The sequence below is a fragment of the Colias croceus genome, chromosome 1, assembly GCF_905220415.1.
Source record: "Colias croceus chromosome 1, ilColCroc2.1".
Taxonomy (NCBI): domain Eukaryota; kingdom Metazoa; phylum Arthropoda; class Insecta; order Lepidoptera; family Pieridae; genus Colias; species Colias croceus.
The window spans coordinates 10,359,593-10,370,407 of record NC_059537.1 but is presented as its reverse complement, the minus strand read 5'-3'; the positions used below and the strand labels follow the sequence as shown (position 1 = coordinate 10,370,407).

Below are 10,815 nucleotides of genomic sequence, written 5' to 3'. Positions count from 1 at the left end.
GCGGACTTATTGAACACATTAAGTTTTAATTACATTAGCTTTTATACTTCAGATTTTATTTATATCTAAAAAACGCTAATTTCGTCACTGACTCACTGATGATCATCAAAATTCTTAAGGTATTTCCTAGTGTCCTAGAAAGCTGAAATTTTGTATATAAGCTAGTATTAGCACACAAACAACAAAAAAATTATAAAACTTGTAACTTTCATCCCCCAACCCCTTTAAACTGGGGGATGGGAGTTTGTATGAGACCTGTAATTTTAAATTAAATTTTGATCACGCTAGAGGTCTAATAATCTAAAACTTGGTTCCCCTAGATATATGTATAGGTACTCCTTGTTAAAAAAAAAAAAATAATCGACATATAAAATTTTGTACAACAAACAACTTACAAAAAGAAATGAAATCCCACCAAAAACATTTTCATGTAAAATGTTGCCAAGACGAGCCCATATGACTCGCACTGTCAAAAAGTTATCAGATCTTATGTAGAGCCAAGCTTCTAACACTACACGCCCTAACTCTACAAGGCCTAACTTCACAAACTCTACACCTTAGTCAAAATATGTGGCTTGGCCGTTCGTTACTACAAGAACTATTGTATAACACAAAATTAATGAACAGTGAATAAATTTTTCACCTTACGCCGATGTGAATGTAGCGAAATGGCCAAGCCACATATTTTGACTAAGGTGTAGAGTTTGTGAAGTTAGGCCTTGTAGAGTTAGGGCGTGTAGTGTTAGAAGCTTGGCTCTACATAAGATCTGATAACTTTTTGACAGTGCGAGTCATATGGGCTCGTCTTGGCAACATTTTACATGAAAATGTTTTTGGTGGGATAATATTATCTAATATATAAAAATCAATGCCACTTTTCGTTGTAATTCCATAACTCGAGAACGGCTGAACCGATTTCGATAATTCTTTTTTTATTATATTCCTTGAAGTACGAGGATGGTTCTTATGTAGAGAAAACGTTAATATGTACCACGGGCGAAGCCGGGGCGGACCGCTAGTAAAAAATATTTTCCGTTGCACAAACACAAAATTGACAATATCATGCTGAATAAAGGAACATTTTTCATGTATTTAATAAAATAAATTTAATGATTTAAAAATATTTTAAGTAAGCAGACATGTCCAACTCAAAAAGGTAGCAAAGAAAACTATCAAAATGTTACAAATAGGCTGAGAAATCAAACCTTATTTTTTCACATATTTAGTTGTAACGCGTGATACTTATTGGATTGAAATAAGGGTTATTTTACTGGCTCATCTTGATTTATTGCACAAAAATTTGTAATGAAATATTTTAGTCTGCGCTCGGCCGCCGTTGTGAGTGGACACTGTGACGCTTGTAAGCAGCTCCTCGTTTACGAAAAGATCACTGTACGAATACAAAATATTTGACCTAATAAACTTGATCCTTCACGCATTCATTTTATTTATAGATTTTATACTTATGGGATTATAAATTTCATATTTAGTTTCTGACTTGATGGAGTGACCTGAAGGTGTACTTCGAAGACTGCTACTGGAACTAATAAACGATTAGAGCTAGGTGTGCCGAGTTTGGGCTCATTTTGTTAGTTATGTTGAGACCTTACCTCCAGACTTGATGGAGTGACCTGCAGGTGTACTTCGAAGACGGCTACTGGAACTAATAGACGAGTAGAGCTAGGTATGCCGAGTTTGGGCTCGTTTTGTTAGTTACATTGAGACCATACCTCCAGACTTGATGGAGTGACCTGAAGGTGTACTTCGAAGACTGCTACTGGAACTAATAAACGATTAGAGCTAGGTGTGTCGAGTTTGGGCTCATTTTGTTAGTTATGTTGAGACCTTACCTCCGGATTTGTTGGAGTGTCCTGAAGGTGTACTTCGAAGACTGCTACTGGAACTAATAGACGAGTAGAGACTAGGTGTGCCGAGTTTGGGCTCGTTTTGTTAGTTATGTTGAGACCTTACCACCGGACTTAATGGAGTGACCTGCAGGTGTACTTCGAAGACTGCTACTGGAACTATTAGACGAGTAGAGCTAGGTGTGCCGAGTTTGGGTTCATTTTGTTAGTTATGTTGAGACCTTACCACCGGATTTGATGGAGTGACCTGCAGGTGTACTTCGAAGACTGCTACTGGAACTATTAGACGAGTAGAGCTAGGTGTGCCGAGTTTGGGTTCATTTTGTTAGTTATGTTGAGACCTTACCACCGGACTTGATGGAGTGACCTGCAGGTGTACTTCGAAGACTTCTACTGGAACTAATAGACGGTTAGAGCTAGGTGTGCCGAGTTTGGGCTCATTTTGTTAGTTATATTGAGACCTTACCTCCGGACTTGATGGAGTGTCCTGAAGGTGTACTTCGAAGACTGCTACTGGAACTAATAGACGAGTAGAGCTAGGTGTGCCGAGTTTGGGCTCATTTTGTTAGTTATGTTGAGACCTTACCTCCGGACTTGATGGAGTGACCTGCAGGTGTACTTCGAAGACTGCTACTGGAACTAATAAACGATTAGAGCTAGGTGTGTCGAGTTTGGGCTCATTTTGTTAGTTATGTTGAGACCTTACCTCCGGATTTGATGGAGTGTCCTGAAGGTGTACTTCGAAGACTGCTACTGGAACTAATAGACGAGTAGAGACTAGGTGTGCCGAGTTTGGGCTCGTTTTGTTAGTTATGTTGAGACCTTACCACCGGACTTGATGGAGTGACCTGCAGGTGTACTTCGAAGACGGCTACTGGAACTAATAGACGAGTAGAGCTAGGTATGCCGAGTTTGGGCTCATTTTGTTAGTTATGTTGAGACCTTACCTCCAGACTTGATGGAGTGACCTGAAGGTGTACTTCGAAGACTGCTACTGGAACTAATAAACGATTAGAGCTAGGTGTGTCGAGTTTGGGCTCATTTTGTTAGTTATGTTGAGACCTTACCTCCGGATTTGATGGAGTGTCCTGAAGGTGTACTTCGAAGACTGCTACTGGAACTAATAGACGAGTAGAGACTAGGTGTGCCGAGTTTGGGCTCGTTTTGTTAGTTATGTTGAGACCTTACCACCGGACTTAATGGAGTGACCTGCAGGTGTACTTCGAAGACTGCTACTGGAACTATTAGACGAGTAGAGCTAGGTGTGCCGAGTTTGGGTTCATTTTGTTAGTTATGTTGAGACCTTACCACCGGACTTGATGGAGTGACCTGCAGGTGTACTTCGAAGACTTCTACTGGAACTAATAGACGGTTAGAGCTAGGTGTGCCGAGTTTGGGCTCATTTTGTTAGTTATGTTGAGACCTTACCTCCAGACTTGATGGAGTGACCTGCAGGTGTACTTCGAAGACGGCTACTGGAACTAATAGACGAGTAGAGCTAGGTATGCCGAGTTTGGGCTCGTTTTGTTAGTTACATTGAGACCATACCTCCAGACTTGATGGAGTGACCTGAAGGTGTACTTCGAAGACTGCTACTGGAACTAATAAACGATTAGAGCTAGGTGTGTCGAGTTTGGGCTCATTTTGTTAGTTATGTTGAGACCTTACCTCCGGATTTGATGGAGTGTCCTGAAGGTGTACTTCGAAGACTGCTACTGGAACTAATAGACGAGTAGAGACTAGGTGTGCCGAGTTTGGGCTCGTTTTGTTAGTTATGTTGAGACCTTACCACCGGACTTAATGGAGTGACCTGCAGGTGTACTTCGAAGACTGCTACTGGAACTATTAGACGAGTAGAGCTAGGTGTGCCGAGTTTGGGTTCATTTTGTTAGTTATGTTGAGACCTTACCACCGGATTTGATGGAGTGACCTGCAGGTGTACTTCGAAGACTGCTACTGGAACTATTAGACGAGTAGAGCTAGGTGTGCCGAGTTTGGGTTCATTTTGTTAGTTATGTTGAGACCTTACCACCGGACTTGATGGAGTGACCTGCAGGTGTACTTCGAAGACTTCTACTGGAACTAATAGACGGTTAGAGCTAGGTGTGCCGAGTTTGGGCTCATTTTGTTAGTTATATTGAGACCTTACCTCCGGACTTGATGGAGTGTCCTGAAGGTGTACTTCGAAGACTGCTACTGGAACTAATAGACGAGTAGAGCTAGGTGTGCCGAGTTTGGGCTCATTTTGTTAGTTATGTTGAGACCTTACCTCCGGACTTGATGGAGTGACCTGCAGGTGTACTTCGAAGACTGCTACTGGAACTAATAAACGATTAGAGCTAGGTGTGTCGAGTTTGGGCTCATTTTGTTAGTTATGTTGAGACCTTACCTCCGGATTTGATGGAGTGTCCTGAAGGTGTACTTCGAAGACTGCTACTGGAACTAATAGACGAGTAGAGACTAGGTGTGCCGAGTTTGGGCTCATTTTGTTAGTTATGTTGAGACCTTACCTCCGGACTTGATGGAGTGACCTGCAGGTGTACTTCGAAGACGGCTACTGGAACTAATAGACGAGTAGAGCTAGGTATGCCGAGTTTGGGCTCATTTTGTTAGTTATGTTGAGACCTTACCTCCAGACTTGATGGAGTGACCTGAAGGTGTACTTCGAAGACTGCTACTGGAACTAATAAACGATTAGAGCTAGGTGTGTCGAGTTTGGGCTCATTTTGTTAGTTATGTTGAGACCTTACCTCCGGATTTGATGGAGTGTCCTGAAGGTGTACTTCGAAGACTGCTACTGGAACTAATAGACGAGTAGAGACTAGGTGTGCCGAGTTTGGGCTCGTTTTGTTAGTTATGTTGAGACCTTACCACCGGACTTAATGGAGTGACCTGCAGGTGTACTTCGAAGACTGCTACTGGAACTATTAGACGAGTAGAGCTAGGTGTGCCGAGTTTGGGTTCATTTTGTTAGTTATGTTGAGACCTTACCACCGGACTTGATGGAGTGACCTGCAGGTGTACTTCGAAGACTTCTACTGGAACTAATAGACGGTTAGAGCTAGGTGTGCCGAGTTTGGGCTCATTTTGTTAGTTATATTGAGACCTTACCTCCGGACTTGATGGAGTGACCTGCAGGTGTACTTCGAAGACTGCTACTGGAACTAATAAACGATTAGAGCTAGGTGTGTCGAGTTTGGGCTCATTTTGTTAGTTATGTTGAGACCTTACCTCCGGATTTGATGGAGTGTCCTGAAGGTGTACTTCGAAGACTGCTACTGGAACTAATAGACGAGTAGAGACTAGGTGTGCCGAGTTTGGGCTCGTTTTGTTAGTTATGTTGAGACCTTACCACCGGACTTAATGGAGTGACCTGCAGGTGTACTTCGAAGACTGCTACTGGAACTAATAAACGATTAGAGCTAGGTGTGTCGAGTTTGGGCTCATTTTGTTAGTTATGTTGAGACCTTACCTCCGGATTTGATGGAGTGTCCTGAAGGTGTACTTCGAAGACTGCTACTGGAACTAATAGACGAGTAGAGACTAGGTGTGCCGAGTTTGGGCTCGTTTTGTTAGTTATGTTGAGACCTTACCACCGGACTTAATGGAGTGACCTGCAGGTGTACTTCGAAGACTGCTACTGGAACTATTGGACGAGTAGAGCTAGGTGTGCCGAGTTTGGGTTCATTTTGTTAGTTATGTTGAGACCTTACCACCGGACTTGATGGAGTGACCTGCAGGTGTACTTCGAAGACTTCTACTGGAACTAATAGACGGTTAGAGCTAGGTGTGCCGAGTTTGGGCTCATTTTGTTAGTTATGTTGAGACCTTACCTCCGGACTTGATGGAGTGTCCTGAAGGTGTACTTCGAAGACTGCTACTGGAACTAATAGACGAGTAGAGCTAGGTGTGCCGAGTTTGGGCTCATTTTGTTAGTTATGTTGAGACCTTACCACCGGACTTGATGGAGTGACCTGCAGGTGTACTTCGAAGACTGCTACTGGAACTAATAAACGATTAGAGCTAGGTGTGTCGAGTTTGGGCTCATTTTGTTAGTTATGTTGAGACCTTACCTCCGGATTTGATGGAGTGTCCTGAAGGTGTACTTCGAAGACTGCTACTGGAACTAATAGACGAGTAGAGACTAGGTGTGCCGAGTTTGGGCTCGTTTTGTTAGTTATGTTGAGACCTTACCACCGGACTTAATGGAGTGACCTGCAGGTGTACTTCGGAGACTGCTACTGGAACTATTGGACGAGTAGAGCTAGGTGTGCCGAGTTTGGGTTCATTTTGTTAGTTATGTTGAGACCTTACCACCGGACTTGATGGAGTGACCTGCAGGTGTACTTCGAAGACTTCTACTGGAACTAATAGACGGTTAGAGCTAGGTGTGCCGAGTTTGGGCTCATTTTGTTAGTTATATTGAGACCTTACCTCCGGACTTGATGGAGTGTCCTGAAGGTGTACTTCGAAGACTGCTACTGGAACTAATAGACGAGTAGAGCTAGGTGTGCCGAGTTTGGGCTCATTTTGTTAGTTATGTTGAGACCTTACCTCCGGACTTGATGGAGTGACCTGCAGGTGTACTTCGAAGACTGCTACTGGAACTAATAAACGATTAGAGCTAGGTGTGTCGAGTTTGGGTTCATTTTGTTAGTTATGTTGAGACCTTACCTCCGGACTTGATGGAGTGTCCTGAAGGTGTACTTCGAAGACTGCTACTGGAACTAATAGACGAGTAGAGCTAGGTGTGCCGAGTTTGGGCTCGTTTTGTTAGTTATGATGAGACCTTACCTCCGGACTTGATGGAGTGACCTGAAGGTGTACTTCGAAGACTGCTACTGGAACTAATAGACGAGTAGAGCTAGGTGAGGCGAGTTTGGGCTTGTTTTGTCTTCGAAGTACACCTTCAGGACACTTCATCAAGTCCGGAGGTAAGGTCGCCCTCTTTTGTCGTTGTTGTTGTTGTTGTTTGTTGTTGTTGTTGTTGTTGTTTATAATTTATTTAATATGGACCACGAAATTTATAATCATGAATTATTTTTGACGACTGCACGCCGTAACTGCACGCGTGCAAAGTTTTTTGACTTGACCTTGAAAACACGAGGCGTTAGTCGCGCGCGGCGTATGTTTGTATGTATGTATTATGTATGTATGTATGTACATATGCCGTGCGTGATATGTGAATAGTATCTGAAAAAAATAAACAAGCAGAAACATCGTAGCCGGGATGCGAGACAATCGGTGCGCGAGGCTAGCGAAGACGGGGGGGCGTTGCGCGTGGGCAGCGAGACATTTGTACGTACGTATGTGTATGTATCATTATTTCGTCGCTGTTGTACCGCGTCGCCCGTGTGCTCTGCGCTCTCCTCGTTGCCGCCGTTCGCGTGTCGGTGTGGGGTTGGTGTTTGGTGGTGAGTCTGACAGAGTTGTAGAGTAGTGTGTTAGTTCTATGAAATAATAAAAGACCACCAAAGATGATGATATTGTAAAAGCGTTTGTGCATACGGCGCGATACAGTTTTTAATCTTTAGTGGTGGTAGTAGTAGTAGTAGTAGTAGTAGTTAGTAGTAGTAGTAGAAGAAGTAGAAATTAGTAACTGTAGTAACATTGCGTCTGCCGACGGTTTGATAGATTGTCAGTTTCGTAGATTGTATTTTATATGTGTAGTGTAATAAATAATATTACGCATCTTGATACACTCTCGGAGCGCAGACCGTGAAAAATATACGACTACTATTGAACGGCAGTATAAAATTTTTTATTGCTCACATCGCACACGTTTGTGATGTACCAATGGGCTTTTATCAGATGTTTATATGTGGTCGCAATTTTCGATCCTTCCACTCTCCGTGCGTAGATTGATCGTTTGCGTCATAAAAGTTGACCGATATTAAAATTTTTCCTTCGCTTGATGCGAATGGGAATTGTTAAGGGGTGTCTCGTTAAGATGATACTTTCAACGATTTAACTGACTGTGTTCAGATTTATCCACGTGTGCGCGCGCGCGTGTGTGAATAGTGTGCGTGTGACGGTCGCCGCCGTTGCATATCATGTTATTTAAACACGCCGCGCGCATATGTATGTATATAGAGAAGCGAACGTCGCGGCGGCATCGTCGTGTCACGTTTGAGGCTCTAGCGGAAGCTTTAGTTAGCTCCCTGGTTGATCCTGCCAGTAGTTATATGCTTGTCTCAAAGATTAAGCCATGCATGTCTCAGTGCAAGCCGTATTAAGGCGATACCGCGAATGGCTCAATATATCAGTTTTGGTTCCTTAGATCTTACTCAGTTACTTGGATAACTGTGGTAATTCTAGAGCTAATACATGCAATCAGAACTCTGACCAGTGATGGAATGAGTGCTTTTATTAGATCAAAACCAATCGACGGAGGGCCTGGCGTCTGAAGTCGTTAATTTTGATGAATCTGGATAACTTTTGCCGATCGCATGGTCCAGTACCGGCGACGCATCTTTCAAATGTCTGCCTTATCAACTTTCGATGGTAGTTTCTGCGACTACCATGGTTGTCACGGGTAACGGGGAATCAGGGTTCGATTCCGGAGAGGGAGCCTGAGAAACGGCTACCACATCCAAGGAAGGCAGCAGGCGCGCAAATTACCCACTCCCGGCACGGGGAGGTAGTGACGAAAAATAACGATACGGGACTCTTACGAGGCCTCGTAATCGGAATGAGTACACTTTAAATATTTTAACGAGGAACAATTGGAGGGCAAGTCTGGTGCCAGCAGCCGCGGTAATTCCAGCTCCAATAGCGTATACTAAAATTGTTGCGGTTAAAAAGCTCGTAGTTGCATTTGTGCGCCGCGCTGTCGGTGCACCGCATCCGCGGTGATACTGACACGTTTGCGGAGCATATCGTCGGTGAGCCGGTCGTTAAAAGCCGGTTCAATATCAAAATCCTATCGCGGTGCTCTTCAGTGAGTGTCGAGGTGGGCCGACAATTTTACTTTGAACAAATTAGAGTGCTCAAAGCGGGCTCAAAATGCCGCTTGAATATTTCGTGCATGGAATAATAGAATATGATCTCGGTTCTATTTTGTTGGTTTTCAGAACTCCGAGGTAATGATTAATAGGGATAACTGGGGGCATTCGTATTGCGACGTTAGAGGTGAAATTCTTGGATCGTCGCAAGACGAACATCAGCGAAAGCATTTGCCAAAGGTGTTTTCATCAATCAAGAACGAAAGTTAGAGGTTCGAAGGCGATTAGATACCGCCCTAGTTCTAACCGTAAATATGTCATCTAGCGATCCGCCGACGTTACTACAATGGCTCGGCGGGCAGCTTCCGGGAAACCAAAGATTTTGGACTCCGGGGGGAGTATGGTTGCAAAGCTGAAACTTAAAGGAATTGACGGAAGGGCACCACCAGGAGTGGAGCCTGCGGCTTAATTTGACTCAACACGGGAAATCTCACCAGGCCCGGACACCGGAAGGATTGACAGATTAATAGCTCTTTCTTGATTCGGTGGGTGGTGGTGCATGGCCGTTCTTAGTTGGTGGAGCGATTTGTCTGGTTAATTCCGGTAACGAACGAGACTCTAGCCTGCTAAATAGGCGTCGTCATTTAGGTGTGCGCGGCTCTCGGGTCGCGCAACTCACTGGCGGCGTATTAAAATTCTTCTTAGAGGGACCGGCGGCTTTGAGCCGCACGAGATTGAGCAATAACAGGTCTGTGATGCCCTTAGATGTCCTGGGCCGCACGCGCGCTACACTGAAGGAATCAACATGTTCTCCCTGGCCTAGAGGCCCGGGCAACCCGTTGAAACTCCTTCGTGCTGGGGATTGGGGTTTGCAATTATCCCCCATAAACGAGGAATTCCTAGTAAGCGCGAGTCATAAGCTCGCGTTGATTACGTCCCTGCCCTTTGTACACACCGCCCGTCGCTACTACCGATTGAATGATTTAGTGAGGTCTTCGGACCGACACGCGGTGGCTTCACGGCCGTCGGCGTTGCTGGGAAGTTGACCAAACTTGATCATTTAGAGGAAGTAAAAGTCGTAACAAGGTTTCCGTAGGGGAACCTGCGGAAGGATCATTAACGTAACGCACTGCGCACTCTCGCACTACTCGCATACGCGCATCGTGTGTGTGTGTGTGTTTGTGTATAGTACGAACAAGTGTCGTGGGACGCGTGAATGTGACTGCATCCGTTAAAAAAAAAAAAAAAGGGATACCTCTAACATGTCAGTGTATGACGTGTTAGAGTGATTCGCGAAAGCGCGCGGTACATATTTTAACCTATGTACACACACGCAAACGTTACATAAAAGAAACACTTTGAATAATAATATTATATGTAATAAACTATTACCCTGAACGGTGGATCACTTGGCTCGCGGGTCGATGAAGAACGCAGTTAACTGCGCGTCATAGTGTGAACTGCAGGACACATTTGAACATCGACATTTCGAACGCACATTGCGGTCCGTGGAGAAATATCCAGGACCACTCCTGTCTGAGGGCCGGCTGTATAAAAACAACAATCCACACTGTTCACACACGTGTTTTCACGCGTGTTAGCATGTGACGGTTTAGCGAGCGCATTGTGTGCACGCTATCCGTTTGAAAATTTTACCTGTATTGTGTTCTACGTGTGCGCGACTCGGTGTGAAACCGTTGTGGACGCTTCTCGCGCGACTCTCGTATGACATGTCTCGTGTAGAATGTGTCGTGAACTGTTTCGCATATAGGCCGAGCCGCATTCAAAGCGCTCGTAGTGCGTGTTATTGTGTAATATATGTATAAATGAAAGTGAAGCGTAGGCGGACTCGACGTCCGTGTAGCGTCGTAGTAGCGCTGACGGATATCGCGTCTGCCTCCCACTTTTTATCGTTGGCCTCAGATCAGGGAGGATCACCCGCCGAATTTAAGCATATTAGTAAGCGGAGGAAAAGAAACTAACCAGGATTCCCTTAGTAGCGGCGA

The 10,815-nt window shown here is 44.5% G+C and overlaps 3 non-coding genes across 3 annotated transcripts in view; all 3 read left to right on the top strand.

Annotated features, from left to right (window-relative positions):
* The first annotated feature begins 8,023 nt into the window (after nt 1–8,023).
* On the top strand, nt 8,024–9,928 carry LOC123698256. Its single transcript, XR_006752390.1, has one exon. It is a non-coding gene; the product is annotated as a small subunit ribosomal RNA (ribosomal RNA).
* A 270-nt stretch (nt 9,929–10,198) lies between these two features.
* LOC123698076 lies at nt 10,199–10,355 on the top strand. The gene has a single exon (XR_006752351.1). It is a non-coding gene; the product is annotated as a 5.8S ribosomal RNA (ribosomal RNA).
* Nucleotides 10,356–10,723: 368 nt separating this feature from the next.
* The window catches only part of LOC123697902, a 4,011-nt gene continuing 3,919 nt past the window's right edge, over nt 10,724–10,815 (top strand). Inside the window, exon 1 of the ribosomal RNA XR_006752306.1 lies at nt 10,724–10,815. This exon is cut by the window's right edge and continues 3,919 nt beyond it. This is a non-coding gene — a ribosomal RNA (large subunit ribosomal RNA).